Here is a 21530-nt window from a genome sequence, read left to right on the forward strand (position 1 = left end):
GGGTGACTCAGGGGCTAGAGATGTGATCCATGTCACTGCAGGCAAGGCAAGCAGGAATGGCCATAGGTGACGGACAGCAGCATTTGAGTCCAGCAGGTCTTTTTGCGACCTAGTGTTTAACTTCCTATTTGACATTATTGCATCCCCCCTTCTGCATCCCATTACAAGCTTACAAGACTGACATATCTGTTATAATGCTGAAGAGTTTTCTCAGAATAATGGAAATGTGTAGGTTTGTGTATTCACAGTCTGTCTTTGTATAGATGGGTTTAGATCTGTGTTGCATAGGCAGCAGCTTGCCTTTTATAGGTAATGCTCATGAGCAGGTGGTGGCCTGTGCACCAGTTAGTGTCTCCTACTTGCATCCAGAACAGCTGTGCTGTCTTTCCATTAGCCAATGCCATAGCAACACAGTGTTATAATTAAGTCCTTCTTTGTGTGCCTTGCCCCCTTTTCCTTGCCTGTGTGCAGGATATTATGGAAGTGTGGAGGCTACAGCTTCACAGACGGTAGGTGGAAATACCTCTCAGGACAAGACATATAGAGACAGCCCAACAACACGGGGGACAAAGCTCCAGAATTGGATACATATTGTAAGTAAATATTTCTGTTATACACATAGAGGATTTCTTGATTAACAGGGTTTGTCTGGACATGCATTTTCTGCATGACTTGACGTTTAACAGTGATATTTCTCTGACATACCTCTCAACTGTTCAGATATCCACAGAGGTTTGTCTGTTTATGTTTGATCTGTTCCTCAGACAATAGCTGTTTTTGAGAAATCAGTAGGATAATGTGAGGATTGTAGTCTGTAAATGTTGCCATCCATTAGTTTTTCAGACATCATATCCTTCAGGAATGTTATGTTACAACAAACTCTGTAACACCAGCAACTGTTTCAGTTTATAACACCATTATGTGAGATATGTCACTCTTTTCGGCTCATTGTCTCCCCAAGTATGTCATGCTTTGTCCAGATGTTTTACAGTAAGAGGTTCAGAGATATGGTATATCATTATTTAGCAACTGCACCCTTGATATCATCCCAGTGACTTAGCAGACTCCTGGAAGTGGTATGCAGCAGTGGCCATAAATATGGTCCCACACCCTGGACATTCTGTGGAAATCTGTACAGTTGAGAGTTATGAATTTCTGGCCATTGTTAACAGACTACCAAGACTGTGTAGCAGTGTTGTGTGTAAATGTTTGTTGGGCTGAGTAGGGAGAGTAGTAGATGTGAGTGTCATAGATCCTTTTCTATCTGACTGTGCATGCTTCTACAGTTGCTGGTGGTCTATCAGGTGTATATGTTTGTAGGAGCAGACTGAAAAATGTCCTGTGATACCTTAGGATTCCCATTAGACTGTGAGATGGGCCAGTATATGTCAGTGTAGTGTGTGACTGGCAATCAGGATATGTTTGTTCAAACAGCTGTTCTACTCTAGAGTTCATTTGGGGTACTGGCATGTTGCTGTGACTGTGGTATAAATGGTTGTGAGTGGACATTTCCACACCAATATCTGCTTTTCCCTACGTTTCCATCCCTGTAGTGCATGCTATATTTGGAAATGCATGGGTAATTCCCAGAGCTGATTTGGAGTAGTGTCATGTTGGTCTTACTGTGGTTCAGAAAGTGCTGGGTTAAATGGTTGGCAGCTCTCAGACTTTTTTCTCTTCTGTTACATAACTGCAGTCATATGTTTCCACTGTCCAGATGTCTAGACACTGTCCGGATGCGTGGCTCATATGTTTGTCTGTTCCCCATAACAGTTGTGGGTTTCTGACAAATCACTGGGATGATGCAGCATTGACATCAGTAAATGATGATATTCATTTGTGTTTCAGACCTGGAATCTATCAGGAATTTTGCATATATATATATATATATATATATATATATATATATATATACATATATATATATATATATATATATATATATATATATATATATATATATATATATATATATATATATATATATACACACACACACACACACACACACACACACACACACACACACACACACACACACATATATCTGTATATAAGATTACTATGGATATATATGTTTCCCTTATGTTAAACGACTGTAGTGCATGATATGTTTGTAAAACCATTGCACATTCCTGCAGTTCAGATGGTGTAGAAGTACACTGCTTTGATTATAGTGCATAGGGTCCTGGGTTCAAGATTTGGAAGTGATGACCTTTTTCATTAATGTTAAATGACCAGAATGCATGATATGTTTGAAAAAGCATTGTAAATTCCACAGCTCAGATGGTGTAGTGATATCTTTATGTGATTGTAATGCCAGCATCCTGGGTTTGAGACTTAGCAGGGCTGCTTATTTTGTTTCTGGGCAGAACAAAGGATGATGGAGACAGAGTGATTAAGGCACTTTTAAGCAGTTGTAAATGGGTTTGTGCAGTCTTGCATGAAGCTAAGCAATGCTAACAGAAAAAGGCCTCTTAGTTTCACTTAGCACTGCTTACTTCCACTTAAACCCATCTAATTTTAATTAAAGAAAAAAAGGGGTGATAGGAATGTGGTGAAATGGGGGCAAGCAGGGCTTAAACATTAGGTAAACCAGCTAGGGATTTGCAGGATGGGTATAGGAAAGGACTATAGCTCTACATTTCTTCTGCGACAACAGCTGTGAATAATGTGTAGAATTTGGAATTTACAGCCTCACACCCCATGGGGTGTAGGTGACAGACATTTGTAAAATAATTTGTGGGTAGATTGATTAATTTCACTGTACATGTGGGCAAAATGTAGAGCTATGTATGGGGAAATGATTTTTTGTGGGACAGATGCCCTTTTTTTTTTTAGGTGAGAGTGGGATGTTGGGGCAGAGAGACAAGACACACAAGACAGCAGACAGAGGATTATATGACATATGAGGGGTGTAAACACCTTGGACTGGGAGGGTGGCTGGGAATCAGAGGCCCATGAGCCCTGAAATGGATACAGTGTGACTGAGGTCCACACCCATGGGCAGTTACCACTGTGCCTTTGCAGCCCCAAAGTTGGCTGTGTTGGTGGCTGGACAAGAGGGGTAGCCTGCCCCTCAAGGTACACCAGGCATCCCTCCATCTAGCACAGCAGTCCACCCAACTCAGAGTGGATTATGATGTGCACCATACCCTGAAACATTCTACAGGTGATGGGCTCTGCTCCGCACCTGTACCCGAGGGGGATGGGCTCCATCCCCTGAGGCAGTTCCACCAGAAGGTGGTGCAGGACCAGCAGAGGAGGATGTTCTAGGTTGAGTCCCAGACGTGCTGGGGCTTGGTGCCATGGCCAGATGGGGCGTGACAGGTGGATCTGCCGGGATCTGCCTTCCAAACATGATATGATGTTGTGTTTTTTCCAAATATATTGGTTAGTCATGTACAACACATTGCAAAATTAGTTATAACAGCATGCATGGGTGTTCCCATTAACCCAAACTAACATATTTGAAACAGTTGCATAGCAAACAGAATGCATGCATAAATTGAACAACAGTAAGCAATTTAACAGCATGAAAGTTACATTGTCAGCAACAGGCCATCAATAATGGTATTTGAACAAGTTATGTTAATACGCAACCAAATGAAATATATGAACAATAATTGAACACATGTCCCAACAATAGGTTTTGAGAACAACATACCTGTAGTATATGATTAATAATTATTGGTGCAGATGATGGGTGGGGGGAGAGAATAAAAAGTTCATTAACTGTATCAACTTCTATTTTTCACAACAGTACTGCTCAATAATCTACAGGGTTGCCTTCACTTTACATCTACCCAAGGCCCATAGCTTCTGTGGCACATATATAACTGTTAGACTGTCAACCTGTAATGGTATGGGGCAGACTGGGTGTACTGTGGCTATTTACTGGAGAGGGCTTTTGCATGTAAGGGTTACATACTTGACAAAGAAGGGGTACCTTGCAATGATGTGTGAGTCTGTTACTAGCATAGTTCACCTGAATTCCTACCTGTGTCCCAGCTGATTGGCAGCAGTGACTATTAGCCGTGACAGTGTGACACTTGAGAGACATGTATCAGTAAGTGGGAGTTTTGTATGTACCTATCCTGCTGTCCTTTGCAGGCATGTGTTTGGACAGTGGGACAGTTATACGTGGTGTATTGTAATACCCTTCAAACAGCTACTAGAAACATTCCATTACCTGTAAGACCTGTCGAAAAAATATTGGTTATCACTATCTGACTGTTTCTACACATATTCAGGATTTCTTGTGTGTATATTTGCATATATCTCAGTACTACTCCCTGGATTCAAACCATGTTTGGGTGCTAAACTGACCTACAAGGCTGCTTCTCATCACACTGGGCTACTGGAGAACTGCTGTTTCTTATTTGACTGTTTTCTTCCTAATATTTTGTGGGTTAGACAGTCTGACATTGTAACCCTGAGATTCATGCATGACAGATAGTTACTGTACTGTGTAGTAATCCTTTGAAATTATATGAGCTGGAAAGCAAAGGTTAACACAAGGCACTGCAGCAAGGGACACACTATATTACATTTGACATTAGTATTCAGGGTTCATATCTTAGTGCAGAACATATGTCATATTTCATGTATATCTTGATTTATAGCTACATAAACTATTGTCTTGCATACTAGCTGATTCTCAGAACAACCTCTGTTAATTCATGCTGTCAAAGCCATATTTTCTGTGCAGAACTTGTACACATTCTAGTTCTACAACAACATACCAGAGTAAACATAACAGTTGGTGGTTTATGTTTTTATTGTAGTTATATGACACAGTGCTCTACTACTGCATATGCTGTAGATGACAATTAGTCTGGCAAACTTTTCTTTAATTGTTAGACACAGAACACAGTAAACAATTTACTCCTTCTTATTTCACTATATACTGCAAGGTAGATCTGTATTCACCAGCCTGTCAGTGCAGCCTTGCCAGTCTGTCCGCATGGGCCTTAGCATTGATAGCCTTCTCTGATGCAGCTGTAGGGGGATAAAACAAACCAACAGTATGCATAGCTGTCTATCACATACTCAGGCTAGAATTTGGTACAGCTATATCTGGGATACTTACAAACTGCTGGAACATGGCTAAGCTGAGTTGAACAGTGCTTAAAGGGGCAATTGCTGAGCACTGCTAAACAGTGTGGAAGTCCGGTTAGCTGAGCTGAATGTTGCTTAGCATTCACATTTAATTAATTCTTACACAGGCTAAGCATAGCCGAGCACTGCTAACTATTGCTCACTTTTCATTTAAAAAAATATCAGGATAATGACTTAATTAATCATTACTGACATATTAGTAAGTGTATATGAATTACTTTAAATTATGTTCCTCTATGTGCTTTCCTTACATTACCATGGGGTGTGACTATACTGTATGGGACATTTGTGTATACATGAGTGATTTCACATGTTATATGCAATCACACTTATATATTAGACCAGCTGCACTACCCTGTTTGACAAATATCAATTACTACATAATGTAAAATAAAAATAATAATTTTAACACTGCTTTCCCATGTAAAAATAAAGTGCCTGTCTTGGTACTTGAACCATGAATGTCTGCATGCATAGCTGGGATTTTAACCACTACACTATCTCAGCATGATGATTTTAGCTGTGTATTTTTATTTATCTCCTATGGGATGTTTAAGCAATGCTGAAAAGAGGGCCATAATGTGCACACCAACTCAGCCAGCTACACTTAAACATACCTTAGGATAGTAAAAAAAAAAAAAAAAAAACAACAAATTTAATAAATAAATCTATCCAGGAATCTTATGTCCCCAAATTATGGTGTGCTGCCTTCATCTTGCCCCTCCACAAAGGAGGCAAAAACAATAGCATCTCTAACTTCTGACCAATAGCCATTCTTTCCCCAATTTCAAAAATCCTTGAAAAATGCATCCACCTGCAACTCATGCCCTACCTCATCAATAAACTCCTCACCACTATGCAACATGGCTTCCATCCTGGCCATAGTACGATAACTGCTCTTCTCTCTTTTTTAGACATAGTTAACCATGCCCGGGACTCGGGAGAAATTGTCTCCACTGTCCTTCTCGATCTATCCAAGGCATTTGATACTGTCTCCCACACCCATCTTCTGAATCACCACTCTAACCTCAACCTCTCCCAAAAAACCCTTACATGGTTCAATAGTTGTCTCTCTAACAGATCTCAGACTGTGAAATGGCAAACTGGTACATCAACCTTCCTACCTACCCCAACAGGGATTCCCCAGGGGTCTATACTTGGACCAATGCTCTTCAATATATTCATCAATGGTTTTCACTCTGCGACTCCTAACACTCAATATGCAGATGACTCCACCTTAGTCTGCTCTGCTCTTAGCCTTCCTGAGCTCCAGGCTAAAACCCAAACAGCTTTTACAACTACAGAGAATGGGATGCTTCAAAACCATCTCTCCATTAAATCCAAAATGCTTCTTTTCTCCCCACAAAAGTGCTCCCTCTCAACAAACAATCCTTCAATATCATCACCAATACCAACTCCACTATAGAAGTTGTTCCTTTTGCTAAACTTCTTGGGGTTACCATGGCAGAGCACCTGCAATTTGATACAAATGTCCAACTAAATATTAAGAAAACCCATCAGAAACTTGGTATGCTATACAGAAACTCTCACTTTCTCTCTCCCTCTACAAGGCATACTCACGCCACTACCTACTTACTACCATCACTATGGTATGGTGCTCCACTACTAACCAACCTCCTTCCACCATCTCTGCTAAACTAGAAACCTGTTACAACAAAATGTCTAAATTCGCTACTAAATCTAACCACTCCTCCCACCATTGTACCTCCCTCCATATGCTAAACGGGCTAGAGCTTCCCAAGTACCTTGACTACCTCCAACTCACTACAGCTCACAAATTAATCTTTAAATCTACTGCATGCCCTGCCCTAACAAATAACTTACCATTTTACACACCTCTTAGACCCCTAGGATCTGCCCAACAAAATCTATTTTCTGTATACAAACCAGAACATCCTGCTGGCCAGCTTGTCCTATCCTTTTCCATAGCCAAAAAATGGAACACTCTCCCACCCCCACTATGAATCTCTAAAAAATTCGAACACTTTTAAATCTCTGCTCTGTTCCTACCTCTCTCATAACTGGAAATGTAACTGCATTCTACCTACCTAATCCTGCTATTGTCTCCTACTCATGTACTTCCACATCTACCTTTACACCCTGCTGATTTTCCTCTTCAGCTGCCCCTCTCTGAATCCAACGTAATATAACAACCAAACCTGAATGTATATAATGTACATACTGTACATAGCTTTCTATCTCTACTCTTTCCTAGATTATTTGTTGACCGGGAGTGTCCGACTGGACGTAAGTCCATTTTCAGCGGAGGCCCAGGGAGAAATGCTCCACAGTTAAAATAAACAGACAGTAGTTAGATTGCATTACATCGCATTAACAATTTAACATAGCAATTAATTACAAACATATTTACAGATGAACATAGTACATCAGTAGACAACTAGAATCTTTATCTGTGAAGTACATAACAGACATTAACAAATGTTACAATAAGAAGTTCCTGCTGTATAATAAGTATTAGGCTTATGAGCATCTGATCTTGCTATAATCAAGGTAGTTAGTGGGGTGGAAAGAAAGGTAGTGGTTGGATGGGGTGGGTGATATTAGAGTGGGAGTTGCAAGGGCATAGCCAGCATGTTTTTAGGTGCGCTTTTAGTAAAGTTTTGAAGTGGGTGCATGATGGTATGGAGGTAATTGTGGGTGGGAGGGAGTTCCATAATTTAGCTATGGTGCAAGAGAATTGTGCTTCACCAGCAGAGTTATTTGCTTTAGTGATCTGCAAGTGATTTTTGTTGCTGGATCTTAGTGGTCTGGTGGTGCGATAGGGATGGAGTAGATTCTGGAGGGATGGGACATTTACTGGATGTTTTACTAGTTTTTGGGCGAGTGATAGTTGATACCATTGAAGGAGGTGAGGGAGTTCAAGCCAGCCCAGTTCAGCAAGTGAGAGACAGTGGTGACTATGGTAGGATGCCTCTGTGGCAAATTTGGCGATTTTGTTGTCGCAGGTCTCTAGCTTGTTTAGATCACATTGCCTTAGGTTGGTATATATTGGAGAGGCATAACGTAGGGTGGAGATAAGGTGGGAATTTGCTATTGAAATCTTTGCTGCTTTGGTGAGAAGTTGCTTATTTATGTATAACGCTCCTAGTTTTTTGTGGACTTTTTTTATGGTCATGGATATGTTAATGTCAAATTTTAGCTTATTGTCTATTTCCACTCCTGGCAATTTGGTGTGTTCAGTTGGGTATATAGTGGTGTTGTCTTTTGCTGTGGTGTTAAAATGAGAGTTGTTTTGAATATGTTTGGTGGGTTGGAAGATGAGTAGTTTAGTTTTGTTTGGGTTGAGTATTAACTGGGCATAGGATAACCAAGTGTCAACAGAGGAAAAGGCTTCCTGTGTGACTTTTTGCAATTTGGGTAGGGACTGGGCTGAGCAGATGATGGTTGAGTCCACTGCGTATTGTATGAGTGTGCCATGTTTGGTGGCAGAGGCTAGATTATTGGTGAAAACAGAGAAGAGTAGGGGTCCAAGGATGGATCCTTGGGGAACCCCTATGAAGGCAGGTAGTTGGGGAGATATGTCATTCTGCCATACAACGGATTGTTGGCAGTCAGACAGGTAACTCTGAAACCAGTTGGTGACTGATTGAGAGAAGGACAGGTTATTGAGGACAGAGATTAGTTGTTTGTGTGGGACCATGTCAAATGCTTTAGATAGGTCTAGATGATACTAAGATAATTATCTATGCTATGTGTGTACTCCACTTTTGCTACAAAACAACTGCCTCTTTCTCCTCCGTACTTCTGCTTCTCTCTGCTTACACGAGAATCTATTTCTGCAAAACATCTACCTCCTTCTCTACTGCTCAGCTACCTCTCTCTTCTTCCACCACTATCTTGAATGTATACATTGTATACACAGTACTGTCCTCCATTATTCCTCCAACTTTCTACAAAAAACAATAATTACTGCTATCTTTCAAATGTTCAGTCTTTGTAACTACCAACAGAAAAAGTTACAATTTGATAGTTATTAGTATTTTGTTCAGATCATTATGCTGCCTCAGTTCAACCATATGCTGTACAAATGGCTCTCTAATCAACTATGTCTGCATGTCATGAAGAGTGTTCATCTTTTGCATTTGTAATTCACTACATCTCTGTATATAATTATATGATTGTAATTGTAAGTTGTGATTTACTTGTATGTAATGTGGAGCTTTTCTCCCTGGGCCTCCACTGAAAATGGGCTCTTTGAGCCCAGTGGACCTCCCCGGTCATCAAACTGAAAATAATAAATAATAATAATAATAATAAACCAACTTTTTTACATGTATCTGTAGTCCTTGTCAGTCACAGTAAAGGAAATTGTAAAGGGACACATAGGGACAGATTTTAATTATTGCTTTTACAAATTTAATAAGTGTGACTGTGGTTTTCTAGTACATCATTGGCAAAGCATTTGCAGTTTAATTCAGAACTAACTGACAGACATTTGGGTTTCAGACTTCATACCCTTCAGGAAATCTGTGGTATTACAAATCTTATATTCTTTCAACTTTCCAGGTTTGTAAGTGCAATATTTAAAAAGTGTCACTATTTTTGTGCCTTTGTCCCCCCATTATTTATGGCTTTGTAAAGCCTTCTTGCTGTAGGAGATTGAGAGGTATGTGAAGCAGGGATCTGTGCATTCTGCGGAAACCAGTACAGTTGAGGAGTATGGCCATATGGCACTTTTACAATGGCAGACATTTGGTTTCAGTCTTCATACCCTTTGGGAAGTCCGTGCTAATGAAAACCTTTTATTATATCAACTTTTCAGGTTTCCAAGTGCAATATTTAATAAGTGTCCCTATTTTTTGTGTCTTTGTCCCCCATTATTTATGTCTTTGTACAGCCTTCTTGCTCCAGGAGGTTGAGAGGTATGTGAGGCAGACATGTGTGCATTCTGCGGAAAAATGTACAGTTGAGAGGTATGGCCGTATGGCACTTTTACAATGCAGGGGGTTTGTAAGAACCTGTTACACACCCCCTGCATTGATTTCTTGCTCCCCTATCCATTTTAGTGTCTGCGGACACTGAAATACTCATTTTATTTGATTTCAGTGTCTGCGGACACTGAAATGCTTTTCAAAAGTGCTGTATGGCACTTTCTGAGTGCAGAGGGCATGCTAGATGTACATGCACTACTTAAACATGCCCCCTGCACTCAGTAGTGTTCGTGTCCATTTCGTCTTAGCAGCAGCTCACCTTCATGAATATGCAAGGCACACTGCTGTTAAAGCTAATGGTAAATGGACACGGTTCACTCTGTGCAGGAATAGCACTATTCCTGCATGGAGCTTATTGAATCCCTGGGAACATCTAATTTCTGTCATATCGTCCCATATGCATTATTTTAACTTAGGATCTGTCTTGTTACTGTAAAAGGCAAGACAGCCTTGTGCAAGATAAATCAAGTTCATAGAATTACAGTCGGTGTAATGATCAAATACAAAGGCTTTGTTGATAGTTATGTGGATGTAAGTATTGGTCTTAAAAAAGTATGTAAAAAATGTACATTTGGTACAGGAAAAGGTTGCTTTTCTTTGACTTACTCTTTCATTAGTATTAGAGTTGTTTTTTGTTTCTTATGACATAAAATTTGTTTCAAGTTCCTCTAGTGTTTAAAAGCAAACTGAGGTTGTACAGGTATTATGTCCTTAGATGTATTCGATACTTGCAGGTTATGCAAATCTTTATTTACAATATCATTATCTTAGTCAGGATGTTTATGTGTCTAAACAAATCTAATATTTCTGCGTTCCTGGACACTCTGCACTCATACCTAGACTTAGAGAATGCTAGCTGAGCTGAACAGTGATGTTTATTCATAATAGATTGTTTTCTTATCATAATATTCTTGTATCATAGCTTCCACTGGCAAATTTATGTGTGTGTGTCTGTGTGTGTGTGTGTGTGTGTGTGTGTGTGTGTGTGTGTGTGTGTGTGTGTGTGTGTGTGTGTGTGTATATATATATATATATATATATATATATATATATATATATATATATATATATATGTGTGTGTTTTACACAGCCATCACCAGCAATTTCTAAACAGATGTCTAAATTATTCAAAATATACACTAGAAATTGATCAAGAGAATGTACATTCTCATGCCATACTAAAAATACATCATCCACAAACCTTTTGTATCTGTCCATAATTACAATCGCTCCACCTTTAATAGCATTTTTCCACCCATGAGACTTATTTTGTCTTCTAGAGGATGGATTTGTCTTCATATCATCTTTATATATATATATATATATATATATATATATATATATATATATATATATATATATATATATGGATCTAGGACTATTGAATGAAAGTTCATTAGTCCGAATCCACATTCACCGAACACACTTTAACGAAAGTACATTTAACCAAAAAAGTGCTTTCGATAAAGTCCCCAAAATAAATACCAAAAAAAAAAAACACATAACTGACATTTACGCACCCCCCTCAGCCCCCCATACCCCCTACTTTTATATTCTCACTCTGAGATCGCACTACAGTGGGGAAAAGGGAATATTCCCTCATCCCCATTGTATTACTATCTCAGCAATAGCCATTCCCCCCTGATTTTCCCCTATATCTTATCATACTTTCACGGAAGTGCTTTTTCAGTGAAAATCACTTTCACGAATGCATGATCGGCAGTTTCACTTTCGGTGAAACTGCCATTCATGCATTAGTATGGATCCCATATATAAATAAATATATATATATATATATATATATATATATATATATATATATATATATATATATATATATATATATATATATTTTTTTTTTTTTGTGAGGGATTTGGCAGGGTGGAAGTTAGTATAAGTAGTTCATTACTTGAAGATGCGTTGCTTTTTCAAATGGTTACCATTTTCCACTACTGCATTTATCTAGCTTTGGAATTAAGTATGCTTGAATTCCTTACCAAGGTTTACTGCTTAGTTGTAGCCAGAATTGAACTTTGCTGGTGAAAGCAATGTAGCAATACTATCTATACACAACTTGCTAATGATTTTTGGTGAAACGTTTCCTGTATTTACAAAACATCTGACAGCAGTTAGCCACCACACTCAAGCTAAAGTGGCGTTGGAGGATGAGCAGTAATTTTATGGCTTAGATACCATAGATTTAAGATTTGTTTGTTGCATATGACATTGCTAAATAAATTATTTACTTATTTATAAGAAAAATAATGTAGCAAAAGAACTACTTCAGATATTCACATAAACACATATAAACATTGATGTAAATATTTCAGGTTAGACTGGTTAGTTAAAATCTTGTTATAGCTTGCAGATCCTGCAGGAATGTACCCTTCCTTCCTGCAACTAAATTCATGCTAACTTTGCCACTAAAATCAATAAATCAATAGGTAATCAACCCTACCGATCACCAGATAGTGAAGTGCCTTTGAATATATCAACTGGGCAATGTTCAGTACAGGCTGAAACAATTTCAAGTTAAACATCATTTGCTTTGGAATGAAAGGTCAGATTGTAAGGGAATGACCACGATTGGCAAATCTGCTTTAACTTTTCAAGAGTCCATCAATGCCCAGTCTTAATCTTCAAAATACAATGCTGTACTGTAGATCAGAGTGTGTGTATGTACCTTTAAGAAGCATTTCCAGATGTAGCACTTGCATATAAATATTGAGCACATGCAGGCAGCAGTGTCATTTTGACAGCACAGCCAGAGTGTTAAAATGTATGAGTGTAGTAGTGAGTATTTTTATAGTTTATTTAAGTATATAATAAAGCTGCTTGAACAGAATCCATGAATGTTCATCTGTTTTATCCTGACCAGATAAGTAACATGGTGTCAGAACTGGAATTAGAAGAGCTACTTCTTTGAACCATGAGCTGCAGAGTTGAAGGTGAGGGCAGACTAAGCAGGTTGAGTGAAATGGAGCACAGACAAATGAAAAAGGGTCAGAAATTTGCTAAAGGTAAATAAAACTGCACAAATTATTTATTTGGGAAAGAAAATGAAATTGTGCATTTATAGGGTACAAAATGGTTTATTAATCAAACGAGTTGTACAAAACATATTATTAAGCAAATGAAAGGCACAAACTGCATTATTAATTAAATGAAATGTTCAAAACCACAATATTTGATAAAACTAGCAGAACTATTTATGTGAGGCTCAGAATTACCTTTGGTTTGCTTAATGAGCATATTTAAAGTAAAATGGGCTCAAGAAATGTATAATGATCATGATAACAGTTTAAAAAGGCATAACACATAAAATAAAAGGGCAAATTAATCTTAAAAAGTAAGGTGACTACATGTTTTTTAGTAAATGACCATGTTTGGGCACAAACTACTATTTCTCATTGGCTGAAGCCATTCAAAGCATAACTAGAGTTGTTTGAAGTATCTTAGAGTGTGTAAAGTGTTTACACAGTGTGTGGTTTATTACGATGCAATTATTTCAAAGAGCTTGCTTTGCACAAAAGACAGTTATATTGCAAAGTGCAGTCAAAGTACAGCCATTTCGAACAATTTCTTGAGCTGTGTACATTTATTCGCAGAAAGATGCCATTTCAGAGTGTTTCTTACACTGTGCAGAGTTATTTTGCAAAGTACAGCCATTCTGGAAGGTTCTTGTGCTGTGTATAGTTTATTTGCAGAGTCCATTCATCTCAAGGTGTTTCTTACTCTATGAGATTTTTTCTACCGTGTACAGTTTATTTGCAAAGTACAGTCATCTGGAAGTATTTCTTACATTGATAAGGAGTGGTTTCATACAGTATAGTGATATCAAAGCAAATTACAGTGATTTCAAAGTGTTCTTGTGCTATGGGGACTTATTTGGCAAAGTGCAATTATTTCAAAGAGTTTGTTGTGCTATTCAGCATAATTACAAGTACTGACATAAAGTTCTTGCATATATATATATATATATATATATATATAAATATATATATATATTTGTGTGTATGTTCATACATAGTTTCAAGCACCTTCACTACTGTGTGTTGCTATGGCAGAGGCATTTCGCAGACCAAGTCCACTTGAGTTTGATCATAATATAGCAGAAAATTGGAGAGTATTTAAGCAGGACTATGATATTTTCATACAAGCAGCTTTTTCTGACAAAGATGCATGGACAAGAGCATTCATTTTTGGTTAAATCAGTTGGGTCAGAAGCTATTGAAAGAGAGCATTCATTTGTGTATGCACTAGAAATATATGCAGGAGAAGGGGTGAGCCATCCTAATGAGGTACTGGTAGAATCAAGGGAAGACCCAAGTGCTTAAAGTGTAAATTTAAAGTGATGTGTATCCCCCTAGTGAAATGTTACATTTGATAGACACTTCTTTTATACAAGAGACCAGAAGCCAGGTGAAACTTTTGCAGTTTACATCACTGACTTGAGAAACAAGGCTAAACTTTGCAGATTTGGTGACTTGAAAGATGAGGTAATAAATGACAGGCTTGTGTGTGGTGTTAAAAGTGCTGCAGTGAGAAAGATTTTGCTTCATGACAGTGATTTAATGTTGAGCAAAGCCTTAGAGATTTGTTAAATCCATGAGCTCACAGAAAGGCACACAAATATGCTTACAAGTGATAAGAGCATAGTTTCAGCAGCCTCTAGAGCAAACATAGACAGTATGCAGCACATGACAAGCAGAAACAGGCCTAAACACATGGCAACAGCAACCCCTGTGGGTGGGGCAAGGAAAATACGGAGCTTTCTAGCAAATTTCAAGACAAGTTCAGTAAAAGTAGCATGCTCAGTGTAGTATGAGATTGAATCAGTATCCAAGTAAAGTCTTATTGTTAACTGTTGTAATTGTGGAGCCAGTCATGAATATAAAACAGAGAAGTGCTTAGCATTTGGTCAGCAGTGTCACAAGTGTAAAAAATATCTCATCACTTTTCCTCGAGCTCTAAAAAGCCTTCAATACGTTATCCCATCCCCTTCTTCTCTCCAAACTCTCCAACTTGGGTATCTCATCCCCAACCCTACATTGGTTCTCTAACTATCTATCCAATAGGCAACAATCCACCAAATGGCAATACTCCTTCTCACCATTCCTAAACACTACCACATGCATACTCCAAGGATCCATATTGGGCCACCTCCTATTTAGCATTTTCATTAACAAGTTTCATTCCTCCCTTACTCAAAGCAGTATTATCCAATAGGCAGATGATTCTACAATCATCTGCACTGCCAAGTCCATATCGTAGCTAAAGCTCCTTACCCAAAAAGCCTTTACATCAACAAAAACATGGATGTCCTATAACTATCTTGCTCTAAACCCCAATAAAACTAAACTCCTAATATTTACCCATAAAACACCCCCCTCAATAAGAATGAACTTTCAGTCCACTGCTAAAATAAAACTATCATTGAAGTTGTTCCTAATACTAAACTGCTTGGTGTCATTATAGATGAAAACTTAACATTTGACCTTCATATCCAGGGTCTATATCAGAACATCGAAGTATTAAAACTTTGAATGTTCTGATATCAAACACTATTAAACAAACGCTAAGAATAGCGAAGCTGCAGAACAGCAAATTCTTTCCTCGGGAAAGAATTCGGTTGGCTGTTTCTGTGGCTTCACTATTCTTAGCACTGTGGTAGAAAGTTACAGGTTGGGTTCAGGTAAGTGTGCGATTGTTTGTACGTTAAGGTTAGGGGTGGGTTAAGTGAGTTAGGGTTAGGGCGTGGGTTATTCGTGTGTGCGATAGTGACAGATTTTAGGGTTAGGGGCGGTTTAAGTGAGTTAGGGTCAGGGCGCAGGTTAGGTGAGTGTGCGATAGTGATGGACCTTAGGGTTAGGGTTTGGGTTAAGGTAAGTGGGTAGTTAGTAGTGTATGTTTAGTTTAGTGTAGCAAATTTAAGTGTATGTGTGTGGTTGCTGTTTGTTTGATGTGCTTGTGTTGTGTGTATGTGTTTCGGAGCAGAAAATTTTTTCCATAGGAAAAAAATTCACTGTTCTGAATGTTTGATATTTTCATGTTTAGAGATTTTGGGGCTAATGAAATAGCGTTCACTATTTTCATCTTTTGATAATGTGATATAAAAGCCATATCCACAGCAACATTAAAAAGACACATCAAAAACTTGGTATGCTCTACAGACACAACTACTTCCTTAATGTCACTGCAAAAAAGGCTCTAGACTCATCTTTCCTGTTACTATCTCTCTTATATGGTGCCCCAATCCTTATCAATATTCAGTCCACATTGAGAACCAAACTAGATCAATACAATAAGGTCGTTCAATTTGTTACAAATGCTAAATCTTCTGTCCACCGCTGTGCATCACTTCATCAACTAAACTGGATCAAACTTCCAAACTTCCACACCACCTCACTTATCTACAACTTACTACAGCACATACGTTTATATATAAACCTTCAGTCTGCCTTTGTCTTTCTTCATTACTGCCCATATATCACCCAGACTGACCTCTTAGATCACACAACAAAATGCTGCTCAAAGTCGAATAGCCAAATTTCTCTGCCGGTCAGGTGCTCTAATCTATTACTGTCTCTAAACTCTGGAATTCCCTCCCACCTTCAATCAAAACCATCTGCAATCCTGCTCTCTTTAAGAAATCCCTCAAACGACACCTCTCCTCTCTCTCTCTGGCTATGTACTTGTCCCAAACCTACACTCTCCAACAACTGATCTCCTTCCACTAAAACCTCCTTACCTTCTCCATCTCCTCACTTCCACTCTCTTCTATACTTCCTCTGCAGACTGCCTAAGCACCTCTCTGTCCTGCTAATGCCTATATACTGACATCAGTTAATTACCATTCAACTGACACTCTACTTATGTAACCCAATTATCTGTATTAATGGAATGTTTAATTATAAATAGATACTTTGTATGTAAATAATCTGTTCTGTCTTTCCCTTACTCGTTCCATTGAGATTGTATATACTATTTGAAGTGCGTTATTTCATGTATGTTTAATTTAATTTAAATAACCTATTCCCAATGCAAACATGTCCTGTAATATGCACTGATTGCCCATAATTACTCTATGATTGTTATGGGACTGTACATACTCTGTAAGGTGTATTCTTTCATGAATGTACTTTCAAAGCTATGTAGAGCTTTTTTCCTCAGGCCTCCACTGAATATGGGCTCACTCAGGCCCAGAAGTTTTGAAAATGAAGCAAATTTCATTCAGTTATTAAGAGAGGTCAGTCAGAAAAGCAAGTTGGTCATGTAGAGAGCTGCTAACCTACTTTCTATGTAGATTGTATATCAGTGGTCGGTGAAAAGGTTAATGCAGTGGATTTGTTGGCAAAGAACAAAGTATTTTGTACTGTCCTTATTAATGGAAAACCCACAGAGCTGAAAGTAGACACTGGTTCAACATGTAATGTAATGTCAGCAGAAACATTGGCTAAAGTGAGAGCTGGTGAACAACTTAATTTGGTCAATTGTGCGAAGCTTGTTGCTTATGCAGGTGAAGAGATTCATACCGAAGGCTCAGTAGTGCTGTCATGCTATTAGGCTGGGAATGGTTATAGCTTGCAATTTTATGTAGTCTGAAGACCCGTTATTATTAGGCCTCAGAGACAGTTTGAGAATTAAACTGATTTGTTCTACCAAAGAAATACATCATGTAAGCACATGTCCCAGTTCCAGCTTCAGTGACGTTATTTTCTCAGAGTATGCTGATGTTTTTGATGACAAGCTAGGCAAACTTGCAGTTGTGTACTTCATGAAAGTAGACCCAGAGGTCAGTCCAGTGGACAGACTAGCAAGAAGTCTTCCAATAGCTATGCAGGACAAAGTCAAGGTCCAGTTAGACAAAATGGTACAGCAAGGTGTGCTTTGTCCAGTCACAGAACCAACTAAGTGGATATCTTCCATGGCAGTTGCTCATAAGAAAAATTCAGATGTAATCAGAATATGCATTGACCCAAGAGACTTTGACAAGGCATTGAAAGACCTCATCATCCTATGTGTACAGTCAAGGAAATTGCAACCCTCATGCCAAATGCCACTGTTATTTCTGTCTTAGATGCAAAGAGTTCATTTTAGCAAGTGATGCTCCCCATTTGGTAGATACAGATTCCTTAGCATGCCTTTTGGAATAAATTCTGCCAGTGAAGTCTTTCAGCTTGCAATAGAGCAAAGTTTTTCAGGCTATCCGTTTGCAATTATAGTTGATGATTTGCCGGTTGGAGGTAATGGTGAAGCAGAGCATGACCAAAACCTCTGGAAAGTTCTGGACAGAGTGTGTGAAGTGAATTTAAATCTCAATCCTCTGAAGTGTAAATTCAGACTACCAGAAGTTACTTATGTAGGTCATTTATTTATCAGTACAGGCTTATGACCAGATCCTTCCAAGCAAGCAGCCATTCCTGAGATGCTAGCTCCAGAAAATGTCTAAGCCTTACAGCGTTTTCTTGACATGATTAACTATTTGGGAAAATGTATCCCTGACTTTAATGAGTTATCAGCTCCTTTAAGAGAGCCAACATGCAAAAATATTGCATTGTCATGGTTAGAACAACACCAGAGAGCATTTAATAACCTCAAACAGCAAATTGCTAACCCGCCTACATTAAGATGATATGATGTCCACAAACCAGTAGTTCCTTCCTGTGATGCTTCACCGTTCGGTCTTGGTGCAGTTATTCTTCAAGAGGGCAGACCTGTTGCCTAGGCATCTAGAACTCTTATCCAAACTGAGATACAGTATGCTCAAATTTAGGTTGTGCAGTCCAGCATGCATCACCACCAGAAAGGCTTTAGTTAATGAACAGTGCACTCCTACTGTTTTGTGCATTGATATGAGGTTTGCACAAAGAGTGGATCTCATAGCAATTAATTGTCAGTGTTATTGTGACAATCTACAAGAGGACAGACTATTTTCTAGTTTGTGTAATTTTTTTTATTCCTAATTATGATGACTTTATTTCTGTTGCTTCCACTGTGCATCATACTATCCGAAGAATGCATCTTTACCCCACCAGACTAGCTCTCCCTCTCTTTCTGTATCCCTTGTCTGAGGGTTTTAGAACCAAACCCTTATCAGATTGTCCAATCTAGATTATAGGATATTTTCCAGATTGACTGTAAAAGGTTTTGAAAAATATTGGTTACGTCTATCCTTAAAAAAGTGAGTTTTATTTGTGATGATCTGGACAACTATAGGCAGACCTGGAAAATGTATTTTGTTAGTAAGGTACTTGAGAAAATAGTACTACTTTTAGCTGGAACTGACATGATAGTATTAGTCATCCTTTCTAGACCGGACACAGTGCTTCGACAGTTCTCATGTGTTTGTATATTCAAAGTTCCATGATTATATTTATGACCAAGCAATCCAGATAGAAACTGACCATCAACCTTTTGTTACTATTTTAAAGAAGCCCATGCCTTCCACTCCAGCAAGACTACAAAGAATGATGCTTAAGTTGCAAAAGTACAATTTCAAAATGGTCTATACAAAGGCAAACTTCTTTATCTGGCTGGTACCTTATCCAGATCACCCAGAAATACTACGGGACAGCTTGATGCAGAGAATTTTGACTTTGATGTCATTGAAGTGTGTAATTTTTCTACCAGAAGACTTGATGAGCTAAGAGATCATACAAAGACCGATCCAATTTTACAAAAGCTCAACCACTTCATCAGTGTAGGATGGCTGTCAAAGCAATCCACTGTATCACCATATGTACAACCTTACTTTCCATACAGAGATGAGATGCTGATGGAAGATGGTATCATATTCAAAGCTTCAAAACTTGTTGTTCCTACTTCCATACAACATGAATACATCCAGATTTTACACCGTGGCCACCCGTGTTGCGATTCCACAAAAAGAAGGGTGAGAGAACTAGTATTTTGGCCTTCTGTGGCAAAATACATTGATAAACTACTTTCTTCTTGTTCAGTGTGCAACACTACTAAGTGACATTTTCAAAAAGAGCCACTTCAGCTAAGCCAAATTCCTAAACTACCTTGGTCAACAGTAGCAAATTACATATTTGAGTGGAACAGTCAACATTACTTAGTGTTGGTAGAGTCTTATTCAAACTGGTTTGAGATCGATTTGCTACCTAACCTAACGTCCAGTGCTGTTATTACTAAGATGAAATATCATTTCTCAGACTATGGTAGTCCACACAATGTTATTTCTGACAACAGTTCTCAGTTTACTAGTCAATTGTTTCAGTGATTTGCTAAAGAGTGGAACTTTATCCATGTTACAAACAGTCCTGAATATTCTCAAACAGCCTTGCTGAACATGCAGTACGCAGTCCAAAGCAATTACTAGAAAGGTCAAAGTGTGACTATAACTATATCTTCTTGAATTTATTTAATCTCAGAAATATACCACATGACAATTTACCTAGCACGACTGCTCAGAGACTTCTATCTAGGCAAACCAGAACGACATTGCCTATCAGTTCTAGTTTGTTGGTGCCTAATGCTAAAAACAACAGAGCAATCAAAACCCAACTTTTCAAGAAGCGTTCTTCTCAGACATCTAGCTATGATAAAATGAGCAGATTTCTTTGTCTGTTAAAAGAAGGAGAGACAGTGAAGATGTAAACAGAGTAAGGCTTTGATCGAATTGGTCAAGTGAGAGGAATATGTACCAAACCGAGATCCTACTTAGTGGAATCTGGGGATATAGAGTACAGGAAAAACCGAAGACATCATCTTCCTGTATCAGAAATGATATCACAGCATCGTACCTGTGATACAAACTCTAGACCTCAGAGCAACCCAGACAACGTTCGTACCGATGAATATTTTGCAGTATCCATTCCCATTCTTAATGATGTCCCAAATGTCCCCAAATTTGGGCATTCCTTGAAGACACTCCTCATTGCTAGATTCAATTCCGACTTTTATGTTACAAGGTCAGGTCGTATTTCAAGACTTAGTGTAAAATACACAGTGGCTTGGACATAATTGTTTTCTGTGTGTCTAATTTTGTACGATTCATGTCAAATAATTAGTTCTGTATAACTGCATGTGAAAAGATCATTTCATTAAATTGCATGCCATTGAATACTGTCATTTCATATAAGGACTATTTCTCAAAGAGGGAGGCTGTAGATCAGAGCATGTGTATGGACCTTTAAGAAGCATTTCCAGATGTAGCACATGCATATAAATACTGAGTATGTGCAGGCAGCAGTGCTATTTTGAGATAATAGCCAGAGTGTTAGCATGATTGAGTGCAGTAGTCAGTCTGTTTATAAGTTTATTTAAGTTTAAGTTACAAAGCCTCATTTCTGATGTGTTTGTGAGCAATAAAGCTGTTTGAACAGAACCCATGAATGTTCGTCTGTTTTATCCTGACCAGATGAGCGAGACCTGCTGTCTAAGATTAGGCATGCATGATGCAGAACTGGT

Source organism: Protopterus annectens, chromosome 6.part0 (assembly GCF_019279795.1).
Source record: "Protopterus annectens isolate FY-2018-M chromosome 6.part0, PAN1.0, whole genome shotgun sequence".
Classification (NCBI taxonomy): domain Eukaryota; kingdom Metazoa; phylum Chordata; order Ceratodontiformes; family Protopteridae; genus Protopterus; species Protopterus annectens.